Source organism: Heterocephalus glaber, unplaced genomic scaffold (genome assembly GCF_053883595.1).
Source record: "Heterocephalus glaber isolate CG9 unplaced genomic scaffold, H.glaber_assembly_v1.0 deba00001571, whole genome shotgun sequence".
Taxonomy (NCBI): Eukaryota; Metazoa; Chordata; class Mammalia; order Rodentia; family Bathyergidae; genus Heterocephalus; species Heterocephalus glaber.
Window position 1 is genome coordinate 103667 of NW_028258356.1, and position 14246 is coordinate 117912.

Below are 14246 nucleotides of genomic sequence, written 5' to 3' on the forward strand. Positions count from 1 at the left end.
CAGTTTTCCACTTGGCTGACTATGAACTCAGTGGTTCCTAACACCCTCTAAACTCAATAATTTGCTAGAATGACTCACAGAACTCAGGAAAACACTTACGGTTACCAGTTTTGTTTTAGTGTTGTTGTTGTTGTTGTTGCTGTTGTTGATGTTGTTGTTTTAATAAAAGACACAACCGGGAACCAGACAGATGGAAGAGATGTATAGGCCAAGGTATGGGGGAAAGCACAGAGATTCCATGCCTTCTCAGGGATGTATGTTTAAATAGAATGGCCAGGAATCTCACAAGCTGGGAACATTTGAACAGTTGAAAGGAGGTGGGAGCTATCTAGGGGAAAGCATTCCAGACAGAGAGAACAGCCAGTGTTAGGGGCACAGCTCAGGATATTCAAAGCCCAGCAGGAGGTCAGTGCAGCTGGAGCAAAGTGAGCTAGTGGGAAGTAGTAGGAGATGGGTTCAGACAGGTGCTGGAGGTGCCTCGTCATTTGTCATCTTATAGATCATTATAAGGACTTCCCCTTATATCTCATTTTCAGAATGAGGCCACATGCTCACAACCCTTGAGAGCAGGAGATCACCTCATGATGCCTACATATAACCAGATCTGTTAGCAAAGAAGGGCCTGGAGGAACAGGTACCAGGACAGAGGCAGATTGCAGCCAGTCTGTCTCCATAAATGGATGAGTGGATGAAACTCTCTGAATATCACAAACAGGTCATTTTGGAAATGTTACAATAACTGGAACTTTTTAAGTAACATATTTAAAATTGTACAAGAAAAATTCAGGTTGCCACCACTAAAATGCATTCCTGTAGAAATAGTACCCCCTCCCTTTTCCTGATTATCTGTGTAATTTTTTCTCTTGCCTCAACCCCAACCCTTGGTTTGTCAGTGAAGATCTGAGACTTGCTAGTACAATAAAGGGTACTTTGGGAGGGAGGCAGGGTGGCAGAACTCAGAGGGTTGGGCCTGGAGCACAGCAGTGGAGTGGCACCAAGAGGCTATGCAGGGCATGGGAACCAGGAAAGGGGAGCACAGAGAAGGTAGAAGATAGCACCATGCCAATTCGTCGAGCTGTGAATTCTACCCAGGAAACTCCACCCAAAAGCAAACTTGCTGAAGGTAAGGAAAAAAAGACAGAACCAGGTGTAAGTTCAGAGGAATCTATCTATCTCCACTGTAGAAGAACAAGAGAATGAAACCCCACCAGCTACATCTAGTGAGGCAGAACAGCCCAAGGGAGAGCCTGAAACTGAAAAGAAGGAAGAAAATAAACCTTCTGAGGAAACCAAAAAGAAGGAGAAAGATCAGTCTAAGGAAAAGTAGAAGAACATGAAAAAAATGATAGCTTCCTGGGCTACTCTTTCTGCCAGCCAGCTAGCTAGGGCCTAGAAACAAACACCAATGGCTTCCACACCACATCCCAAGATGGATGCAATCCTAACTGAGGCCATTAAGCCTGCTTCCGGGAGAGGGGTGCATCAGTGGTTGCTATTGGAAAATACATCATCCATAAGTATCCTTCTTTGGAGTTGGAGAGAAGGGGTTATCTCCTTAAGCACTGAAAAGAGTTAAATAGAGTCATCATCAAACAGGTAAAAGGAAAAGGTGCATCTGGAAGTTTTGTCATGGTCCAGAAGTCAAGAAAAACATCTCAGAAATCCAAAAACAGAAAGAAGGGGAGTTCTGCAGTGGATCCGGAACCACAAGTAAAATTGGAGGATACCTTCCCACTGGCCTTTACTCGTCTTTGTGAACCTAAAGAAGCTTCCTACAGTCTTATCAGGAAATATGTATCTCAGTATTACCCTAAGCTTAGAGTTGACATCAGGCCTCAGCTGTTGAAGAACACTCTGCAGAGAGCAGTAGAGAGAGGCCAGTTAGAACAAATAACTGGCAAAGGTGCTTTGAGGACATTCCAGCTGAAGAAACCAGGGGAAAACCCCCTGCCTCGTGGAAGCCCAATGGAATATGCAATTTTGTCTGCCATTGCTGCCATGAATGAGCCGAAGACCTGCTCCACCACTGCTCTGAAGAAGTATGTCCTGGAGAACCACCCAGGGACCAATTCTAATTATCAAATCCATTTGCTGAAGAAAACTCTACAGAAATGTGAAAAGAATGGGTGGATGGAGCCGATCTCTGGGTAAAGGATTTAGTGGCACCTTCCAACTCTGTTTTCCCTATTACCCAAGCCCAGGAGTTCTATTTCCAAAGAAAGAGCCAGATGATTCTAAAGGTGAGGATGAGATTACTCATCAGAAGAAGACCCTGAGGATGAAGAGCCACCACCTAAGCAAAGGTTGCAAAAGAAAACTCCAACCAAGTCCCAAAGGAAAGTGGCACCCATGAAGCAGAGAGGGTCTAGGCCTGCACCTCAAGTCCCAGCTGCCCAGTGGGGGAAAGCTAGGCCCCTGCCCAGGAAAGCCCCTCCTAAGGTCAAAACTCTTGTCAAGAAACCTACTGGTAGCTCTTCAAAGAAGCCTGCAGCCAGTGTGAAAAATGAAGTGAAATTACCGGACAAGGGAAATCCACCATGAAGAAGTCTTTCAAAACAAAAAAGTAAATTTTATAACAAGAAAAGGTATCATGATAAAATTGAAAATCTTAAAAATAAATAAAATAAAGGGTACTTTGATAAGTTGATTATAAACCTAGGTGAGTGTAGTATCATGATTAGTACTAGGATCACACTGCTGTGTGCCTAACCTGATTTAACAACTTTCTGCCTCAGTTTCCTCATTTGATGAATGAGAGGGGTGATAATATTAGTACTAAATCCTTGGGTTTGTGCCAATACATCAAAGGCACTGAAAACAGTAGTGGAACTACAGTGTGTGTTTACTTATTAATTACCTATAATGAAGTAATTTGCCATGTCATCTACAGATTTGCTATCTTGCCCTTGCTGTTGCAGCAAGAACTTCTATCTATAAGCGTAAACACATCAGTCCCCTGACCTGACACTTCGGGAATTAGTGGGCTCTGCCTTCCAGCAGCACATTATAGATGAATTACTCCTAGGTCTCATAACTCTAGGGACATGCTCATCGCATTTTTTAAAGATGATGGGAATTGATTTTTATCTTTAATTTTTGCTTACAAATAATTCATCTGTTATGAGAAAAATAACAAGCTCCAGAGGGAAAATGCAGGCACCGGTCTATTCCCATTCTCCCTTGAGTCAAAGATAAGAATTATCTACCACTAATACACTTAATGAGAACCTGCAAGTTGTTATTCAAGTCTCTTTTTTATTAAAACATATTAATTGTACATATTAATGGGATTTAGCATACTTCCACACAAGCATACGGTATGCATTAATCAAATCCAACCTCCCTTTTTGCATGCCCCTTTTACTAGACACACACCCTTTCCAAGCTCTAGCAATCACTATTCTACTTTCAAGTCAGTTTGTTTCAGCTTTCACACATGAGAGAGAACATGAAGGACTTGTGTCTGTCCGGACTATTTCAATTAATATGTCCTCCAGTTTCATACATTTTTTTCTTTATGGCTGAATAATACCCCATTGTGTACATATATTACATTATTTTTTTCCACTCACCTATTGATTCCATACCTCAGCTATTGTGAATAATGCACAATAAACATAGGTAAGCAGGTGTCTCTTTTGTATGCTAACTTCATTTTCTTTGACATATACTCAGAAATAGAATGGCTAGATCACATTACAGATCTATTTTCATTTTTTAAGGAACTTTCATACACAATGACTGAACCAATTTACATTTGCACCAACAATTATGAATTCCTTTTTTTCCACATCCTTGGCAGCATTTGTTTTGTTGTTGTTATTGTTGTTGTTTGTTGTTTGTTTGTTTGGTGGCGGTAGTGGAAAGAAAGAGAGAGAAAATAGCCATTCTTAACTGTAGCAAGATAGTATCTCATTGCAGTTTTGATTTGCATTCTCCTGCTCTAAAACAACATTCAAAGTCATTAGCCATCAAGTTAGACTCAGTGTTTTGTAGCTCTGCCCTCTGTGGTGTTCTTCTAAAATTCCAAGACAAATACAATTCAGTCACTGCTGGGGACTCTTTCTGATGCAAATGACTGAAATCCAACTAAAATTAACTTAAGAATAAAAAAGTATTGTTGTCCTCCTCCATATTGGTAGCCCTGGTGCACCCTAGCTTTAGATATAGGTGAACTGGGCTCCAGTACTGTCATCATTTCTCTTCCAAATTTTGCTTCTCTCTGTTGCTCTGGCTTAATTCAAGCATAACAAGGAAAAAACATGCTGAGAAGCCCAAAGCAGTGGCTACTACAGGAGTTAATTCCCCAAATTACACATTACTGATAAGTAAATGAGTTAGAAATCTACTTCCTCCATTTAAGAAAACCAAATTCTACTCAGAGTCCAAGAAAATTCTATCTCTAGCATGTAGCCTTCTCTGATAATTTCAAGTCCCTGGTGATTGCTACTTCATCAAAATGCTGAGGGGTTGGGAGTATGATCCCCGGTACCAAAAAAAAAAATTGCTGAAGCACTTATTTTATACTTGGGTATTTTTAATAGCATAGATGTATTATTAACCTTACATATATAAAAATATGAACATATACTTTTTATATCTTCAAGTCAATTCCTTTTTACAACCACAATTAATTTTCTCATTATAAAAGTTACACGTACTTCAGATTACACATGGCAGGCTGAATATTCATAATCATAACTTTTCAATCCCCCCCCCCGTCTTCTGCCCAAACGAGCAGAAAAGAATTTCATTTTTTTTCCCCATTAAGTTTATTTGTACATTTTCAGTATAAAATACAGTTACATTCATCATTGGGATCTTGTACCTTTACATGAATATCTTGATTCTTATCTTTTTCCCCTTCCCTTGCCCTCCCTTCACCCCCTCCACCCTTCCCTATTTGCAAAGACTTTGTTTCCATTTTTTTTCCTAGAAAAGAATTTCATTTGAAGTATAACTACACAGGACAAAGAGGAAGCAAAAGCAACAAAATTTTTGAAGCCAGAAAGTCAATAGTAACTGACTTATCAAAGCCACAGAAGTTGAAATAGCTTTTGGAAGAGCTCAGAAGTAGGCTGGTTTATGCCACAGAACTCCAGAAAGATCCAAGAATGAGAGATCCCAGCTGCCCACAAGAAAGCACAATTGAGTGTCCAATATAAACAGTTTCATCGATACACTGACAAGTAAATATTTAAACTGAGATTAGGGTGGGGGAGTTATTCTGTCCTTCCTCTCTGCTAGGGGTCTAATCCCATTCTGTGGACTCTATCTTCCCTACATGGGAAGTGGATGAACTTGTGGGTGGATTCCACAAACTCTTCTGGATACCCTTAATGCAGAGTCCCCCTGTCTCTGTTAGTCACAAGCACAGTCTGATTTTAGTTCTATTTAATAATCCAAAGGTCATTCCAAGTCAATGCTTTTCACATCCCAGCTTGGGACTGCCTCAGGCTACCCTCTGAGGAAGAAAGTTTGGAGTCAGTTTCTCCTCCCATCCCTCTGCCTCCAGCTTCTCCTACTTGTGTGTCCTCCCACCACTCTCGGCCTCCTCCAGGGTTGGCTCCAGGAAAGACAAATAAACAGTAGGAGGTTTCTTACCCTCAAGTACCCTTGTCAGCACTGTGCCCTCAGGGATGTTAGAGCTGACTTCCTATGGGGTGCTTCAGGGGGAACCAAGCACCCCCTTTGGAGTCCTCTGAAGAGCCCCTTTGATACAGGCAATGAAAATTCCTTGGCTTCTGCTCCATCCCCTTTTCCCATAGCCATCCATAGCCACCGCATCCTCTACTGGAGTCAAGTGTTTCTTCTGGCTACCTCGGTGGACAGGGTTCAAAAACAGCTCTGGGCTGTTTTACTCCAATTAGCCCTGTTTCTGGCCAATGGGAAACCCTCATGCACTCTTGCCAGTCAGTATAAATTAAAGTACGGCTTATTCCCAATGAAGACCTGCCATCCTCTGCTGGGCTGGTGGGCAGGTGACTCCAGCCCTGGTCTTTTGCCCTCAGTATTCTCAGGCACAAAACAAATAACTATCCTTTTGCCTCTTGAGCTCCATAGGACTTCTGGTTTTTCCTGGTATGGCCCTGTGGAAACCTTCTTGCTCAACTTGAGGAAAGAGGGAAGTTCCTCCCTCTAGTCCCTCATGGTGTATGGAAGGAGAACCATACACCATACATTATCGCTACTCTCAGAAGAAATCACCTTCCTCTTCCAACTTTCCAAGTCTTACATCTCAGAAGAAGATAATAAACTCACAAAACCTGCCTTCGGGCCTGTCCTTTGCAATGCCAGCACTGTGACCAGCATCCCACATTAGAATATGGTATTACTTGGCACCTCTTCTTTCAGTCACAAACTTAGAGGCCTTAGCAGCAACTGAAGAATAAAAATAAAGAGTGCTGTTTTGACAAATCATGATGAGGCATTTTAAGAAGTGATATTCTAGACAGCCCTTATGCATACAGACCTCTTCTTTTGCTGGAGGAGTTACAAATGATTTCTCAAAAGAAGTGACTTTTGAACTACTTTCTGGGCAGAAGATACACGTAACCATTACAAAAGCAGGGAGACATTATATATGGATGGCACACTCCAGAAAGGGTGCAGTGTGAGAATATGTGGTGTATGCTGGGTAAGGGCAGAAATGAACCTCAAAAGCCAAGTTATTGGAGGCCTCATGTGCCATGCTAAAGAGTTTAGCCTTGGCCTGGGGTGTAACTCAGTGGTAGAGCACTTGCCTAACATGCACAAGGCCCTGAGCCCCCAGTACAGAAGAAGGGGCATTTGCCCTTTACTGAGCTCAACAGAAAGCCACAAAGGGGGTCTAGTTAAGAGATATCTAGTTCAAATAACCTGGGAGGCCTATGAAGGCTGAAGTGGGAGGAGAGATGGGCAGAATGGTAGGCAGGAAGAGATTGCAATGCAGACATGAGAGGGTGGTTAGGCCTTTCCTGGTTATTTGCATATATTTTGAATTCTAGACCACTACACTTATGAAGAAAACTCATGCTTTTGCTTCATTTTTCACTGAAGTCATAAACTATTTTGAGAAATGTATTCTGTGCAAAAAGTATGTACGTAACAAGTTCAGGGTAATGGTTTCAAACATAGGGTCATGTAACCCTGGGAAAATGAAACTTTGGTGTCTTGCTTCTGATTGTATTTGCTCTTATCAAAAAGTCACCTTGGAATCATTTTCTAAGACAATAAAGGTGGATGATTCTGCCACACAGCAACATTTATCGTTTAGAACTAAAATGGCCCCAAAAGCCTCATGTGTTTGGAAGATGATTGGATCATGGAGGTGCTATAGCTGCCTTGCTGTTAGAAGGTGGGATCTGGTTGGAGGCAGGTCACTGGGGACCCAACCTGGCTCCTTCCTTGTTTGTCTTCTTGTTGATCATTATGATGTGAGCCGATTTCCTCCACCAGACCCTTCCACCATGTCCTTCCTGCCTTGGAGCCAGCTGACTATGGACTCAATCCACTAAAAACCTGTGAACCAAACTAAATCTTCTCCCTTCAATTGTATGTGCTGTGTATTTTATCCCTGCAATGACAAAGTGACTAAGATAGAAAACTTTTCCAGACAAACAAAATTTCATGTAATCTTCAATGTCTGAAGTACACTCACTAATTCTTTGTTTGCATGTCTAGCTTTTTGAAAATTTGAAAATAATCTACCCTTGATGCTTCCCTTTGTCCTAAAAATCTATATTTCATGTAGACATGTAATATTTTTATAGAAATATGAAACTTGTGTCCTGAAAAAAATCCTTAAAAATGCTAAGAAAAATATTAACTAAACCATGTGTCTTAGTTACTTCTGTCTAGTTGCTGAGACAAAATACCTGACACCAAAAGTTAAAGGGGGAAGGGTTTATTTGGCTTACAGTTCATAGAGGTTTCATTCCATATTTGGCTGGCTCCAAGGCAGAGTGGCACATGGCAGAGGGGCATCACAGAGGCAAAACAGTTCACTGCAGTCAGAAGACAGCAAAAACAAGCAAGGAACAACCACAGCTTTTTCTATTCCTTATTTCTTGTCCAGCTACTTAAGGTGGATAACACTCACACCCTTAATCCTAGTGCCCTTGAGCCTAGCATTGCACTGTGAGTCAATTCCATCATCACACACTCTAGATCCAGCCACCTCTGAAAAAGCCCCATCTATGGCTGCATGACGCTTGGAGGGGACAGCCAGACACAAGCCATAACACCATGTATATCTGAGTGAGGCTACTCAATCTGCTCATCTTTGGAGTACTCAATACGATCCATGGTTTAGGGCTAAGGAGCTCATTTACTCATTACTGTCTCACCCTTGTACTATTTTAATTGAATTGCCTATTGCTCATAATGTCAGCCTTTACCCAACATTATGATAATCTTATTTTTACTTTCAAGGGGATTAAGAGATTTTTCTTAAACAAACATGAAATAAATCCTAAACTCACTAGAAAACATGAGGCTTATTGTACAACTGTTTCTAAATGTCCTTCCTCTTACCAAACATGATTATAGATCAGTATCAATTACAAACCTATTGGTCACATGGCCAAATTACCTCAATAAAGGTCACCATCCTATTGAAAGTTTTCACAACTGGATTTAGGTCCTATTTCCATCACATCTACCACCTCACAGGGATTCCTTGAAGGCCAGGCTGTTACCTTTTTCACAGGATCTCTTGAACCCCACATTAAGCCCTGGCACACAGTAGGTCTGCAATAAATGTTGACTGAATTATCCTACTGCATTTTATGCAATGACAGGCAGACCTCTTAGAAACCATGTCACCAATGTCTTGAAGCTCTTTTTATGGAACTTGCTCACAATCAGCCATTGTTTTATTGCTTCTGAAATTAAAAAAACAAAAATAAATCAAGGAAGACTCATTTATGGGAGGAAGAAGAGCTTGAGTGACTTAAGGTCATGTTGACTTTTCTTACTTTGGCTCAGTCTTCTACTGCGCAGCTACCCTTTTAGCTTTAAATGATGATGGAGAAAATGAGAGATCAGAAGATGAAAGATCAGAAACTCTGGGTCAGCTTGTCAGAGGAAGAAACACCAACATTGTCTTAAATAACAGGAAGTCTTTCATGAGCCTCCTAATTTGGGTGCAACTGTGGGATCAACGGAGTTACTTGGAAGCCTCTGCTTTGGAGAGGAAAGCTATGAAGGATAAAGAAACATCACTCCAATTTGCCTGAATTGCTTGTTTTAAAAGACTTAAACAACCTTAATCATCCTCCAACATTCCATTTGTATGTTAAAAGCAGAACACATTATTATATGTTAAAAATATTCATCTTAATGTTTATATTAATTTTAGGAAAATTGTGATAGGGTATGGTATAATATTCCTTTTTACATAAGTTTACAGAATTCCCAGGTATTCTGTAGGAGATTATGTTTTTGACTGTTTTGTATAGGACTTGGTATATGATTTTATATTGTTTTAGAAGACTGTGGTTGTAACTTCATCTTTTTGACATATTATTGAACATGATTATATTTTATTTGATACTGAAACCTTGCTCAGCCCTTAATTGTTTGCCTTTTTACTAGTACGTATTCGTTATACATAACAGTGGGTTTCATTATGGCTTATTCATTCATGCATATAACAACATACTTTGATTGTTACCTTCCTTCCCCATTCCTCAACCCTCTCCTGAACTCCTTCGCCTTCTTTAGGTCTCCCTTCTACTTTAATATCATCTCTCTTTTTATTCTAGATTCCTTATATGAGAGAAAACATGATATTTTACTTTTTACATCTGGTTTATTTCATTTACCATGATCTGCCCTTAATTTTAATGGCTACATTGTTACTAGAGGAAAGAATGTTCTGTTTTATGGAAGACATGATTTCTAAAGACTTGCTATGGCCAAAAGAAGGGACTGAATGTAAAATCCAAGAACACATACTTAAGGCTATAGTCACAGTGATAACAGGAAATGTCTGAATAAAAAGAGGACTAACAGATTGTAAGATGGGTAAACAGCAAAAGCTTTTTGGAGAAAATAAGTCTCAATCTGTTACTTGAAAGTGAAGAAATAAAGAGAAGACTCTGTAGGTGGTTATAGTCACTGTCATTTTGCACCTGTTGAACAGAAGGTGTTTATTGCTTTGGTCAAGTCATTTTCTCCTTCTATTCTCATCACTCACCCCGGGTAAGAAGCCACTGGTGGCATTGGGAGCAAATGCCCTTGTTTTCCTTTATAGTGCACCAAATATTTACTCTTGCCACAACCAAGCATCATCCTGGGGGGTCATACATAGACAATTATAACTTAGTGTCTCCTAAAGGCTCACAGTCTAGTAGGGGAGACAGACAAGAAAATAATACAACAGAGTAAATCCTGTAATAGAGATACAACTGGTGCACAAAGAAGTAGGCACTAAATCTATATTTGTAGGCATAAGGCAGGCTCTCCTCACCCACCAAATAAAAAAAATAGAAAAGCATGGGAGGAGGAGGCCTGGCTGGTCCTGCTAGGACTGCCAAGGCAGCAGCCTCTCTTTAATATGGGCACCTTGGCCCATCCTGTCCCTGACACCTGGAAAGGGGAAGAGAAGAACATCCCTTCTAGACCATGCTCTGCAAGGGAAACTCAAAACCACTCTGCTTCTTCTGTCAATGCTTCATTCCCTTCCTAGTATAGTGGCCCTTCTGGATATCCTGGTTGTTCCATTGGTGACAGATCTGACTCAGAGTCTCCTATAGTCTATATCTGGATGTTCCCTCAAAGCCTCATGCACTCAGCTGCCCTACCACCACTCCAGAGGGCCAAGGAGGTGCCAGCATACCTCCCCCCATCTCCAGATGTGTCAAGCCTAATGGATCCACACTGAAGAGTTGCAGGGGTCATAAAGGACATTGTTGTGAGCTTTAGAAGATATAGTAGAAGTGAACAACAGAAAGAGGGCTGCTTGGAGGCCCCTTGATGAAAATTAAAGCCCACTGGAAAAGTGAAGAAAATCTCTGCAATAAAGGCACACTAGACTACCTTAGTTGGGGATAACAGCAGTGTGGACCAGAGCAGCATGGCTGCAAGCAGATCCCAGCCAGGGCTCCACCCCAACCCCAGAGGCTGGGGCACACTGGCCCAAGCCAAGGGCTTGCCTGGGAAAGAGCTGCACAGATACACAAGCAACAGCCAGAGGTTCACCCCAATACCATCAGTAAGTGCATAAGACCCTAGCCAGAAGCTTGCTCACACAAAAGGAACTGGGCTGCATGACCCCCAGCTAAAGGCCCTCCCAGATAACAGCTACATAGGAGCCCTAGCCAGTGGCACACCTAGATACGATCCCAAGTGTGCTCAGGCCCCAGCCAGAAGCCCATGCAGACAACAGGTCAGCTCAGGGATCCAGAAGGCCACCTTTCTGAACCCAGGAATTAGTGTACTGGTGAGCAGCAGAGAAAAGGTAGCTCTGTGACTTGCTGAGAATTGAAGACCACTCAGTGAGCAAAAAGTTGCCTCAACAAAGGCACAGCAGGCTGCATCTGTTGAAATGAGAAGACACATAAACAAGTCTCAAAACTAGACTCCCAGATCACCTAAGGCAACCTCAAAGGGAAACAAGATGGAACAATCTGATACTCAACCACCTGGACTCCCTGAACTGGCAACAAAAGAGGAACTGGAAAAAATGAAATCAGAAATAATTTCTCAGATAACAGCAGAGATTGTGCTCATAGTGCAAGACATGATTAATACATCTAGAGAGGATACAGATGAAAAAAATTGAGGAGCTGAGGAACATGATGGAATCCCAACACAGGAAACAAATGGAATCCATGACACAGATGCAAAGAGATTTCCAGGAGATTAAAAACTCCATTGAAAGCTTACTCAGCAGAAGAAACCAATGTGAGAACAGAATTTCAGATATGGAAGATAACATTGCAATTAGTGACCAGGAAAAGAAAAATTTCTTTAAAATTGTGAGGGACTATGAGAAATCAATCCAGCAGCTGCTAGACAATACAAACAAGAATGACATAAGACTGATCAGAGTCAATGAAGAAACATGACATAAAAAAAAAAACTTCACAGAAGTGATGGCAGAAAACTTCCCAAGCAAGGGGAAAGAACTTGACATACAGATAAGGGAGGCATATACAACTCCAACTAGACTTGATCAAAAAAATCTACACATAGACATATAATAGTTAAGATTCCAAAAACCGAACAGAAGAACAAAATTCTACAAGCAGTTAGAGAAAAGAAACAAATCACATACAAAGGAAAACCCATCAGAATCACAGCAGACTTCTCAACACAAACTCTCAAGGCAAGAAGAGCTTGGAGTGGTGTATTTCAAGCCCTAAAGGAAAACAGCCTCCAACCCAGATTGATGTACCCTACAAAACTATCTTTCAAAATTGATGGAGAAATAAGATACTTTCATGACAAAGTGCACCTTAGGAATTTCATGAATACCAAAGCAGCACTCCAAAAATTTTAGACAATATCCTAGGAAAACACAACGAGGATCATAGGCCTAGGAAGCCCAGCAGAATGAATCCACTGGGCATGACAAGAAATTAAATGCAAAGGGGGAGAACCCAACAAAAAGAAAGTCATAACAATGATAAGTCAGTATGTATCAGTTATAACCATCAATATTAGCGGTCTCAATTCACCAATCAAAAGAAATAGACTGGCAGAATGGGTCAAGAAGCAAGATCCAACAATATGCTGCATACAAGAAACACACATAATTCAAAAAGAAAATCAATAGACTGAAAGTTAAAGGGTGGAAAACAATTCTCCTTGTGACGGGAACCCCCCCCCCAAAAAAGCAGGAGTAGCTATCCTCTTTGCAGATCAAGTGGATTTCAAACCAAAATCTGAAACAGTCAACCTGTATGTAGAAATCTATTGTGAACATGTGTTTTCATTTCTCTTAAGTAAAAACTTAAGAACAGAACTGTTAGTTCTTAACAGTAATACTAGAAATGTCTATATTGTTTTCCAAAATGGTTTTATAATTTTACACTCACATTAGCAGTAGTAAAAAGTTCTAACTGGTTCACACCTAAGCTGACATTTATTCTTTTAAAACTTTTAACTTTATTTCTCTAATGAGTGTATAATACAATTTTGTTATTGCACTGATTCGTATTTTTCTGATTCTAGTGTTGCACACCTTTCCTTGTGAGGTACTGGCTATTTATCATCTTCTTGTGTCTACTTTTTAATTGGGTTGTATATTAATGACCTGTAAGAGTTCTTTATATATTCTGGTCATAGGGTCTATGTATTTTAAATATGTTCTGGTTAAGGACTACTTTTCATTTTCTTAATGAAGTCTTTTAAAGTTATAAATTTTGATGGAATCTCATTTATCAATTTTTTTCTTTTATACATCATGTTTTTTGTACCCTAGGAAATTCTTGCCTACCCAAAATTCATGAACATTTTCCCTTATAATTTCTTCTTAAAGTTTTATAGTTTTAGTCTTTCATATTTAGGTTCATAGATACTTTCAAGTTATTTTTATGTATGGAAATAAAGGGTTGAGGTTAATTTTTTATATACTGATAACAGGTGTTCCAGTACCATTTGCTGAAAAGACTATTTTTTCCTTTGCTCTTGAGTTTATATTCTATAAAATGTTAATGTTAAACAATCTTTCAAAACTCAGTGGACCATATATGTGTGGTTCTATTTCTAGATTCTCTGTTTTATTCCATTGATCTATATGACTTTCCTTATGCCAACATTGCCCTGATTACTGTAGCTTTAGAAGAAGTCTTAAAATTAGACAATAAATGACTTTCAACACTGTTATTTTTTTTTCTTTTTACTTTTCCAGGTCCTTTGTACTCCCACATAAATTTCAAATTTCAATATCCAATTTTCCATTTATAGCAAGTATACATAGACCTGAATTTTTATATATACCTTGTGTTTTCTAATCCTGGTAAATTCAAATACAAGTTTCAGGGGCTCCTAGAGATTTCTTAGTATTTTCTCTGCAGATGATCATTCCATCTACATATAAAAATTTTGCTTCGACCTTGACAATCCTATACTAATTGTCTTTTTTTATTGCCAGACTATTTTGGTTTGGGCCTATGTTTCAAAGTTTAATGGACAGATGAAGACTAGGCATATCTGCCCTTGTTCCCCACCTTAGGGAGGAAGCATTGTATCTTCTCCATTCATATAAGGTGTTTTTGCTGGAAGTATAGAGTATATGTCTTTGATCTGTTGAGAAG

The 14246-nt window shown here is 40.0% G+C and overlaps 1 pseudogene; it reads left to right on the forward strand.

Moving 5' to 3' along the window:
* Positions 1-1034: 1034 nt before the first annotated feature.
* Positions 1035-2567, forward strand: LOC101697523 (heterochromatin protein 1-binding protein 3 pseudogene; annotated as a pseudogene).
* Positions 2568-14246: the final 11679 nt, after the last annotated feature.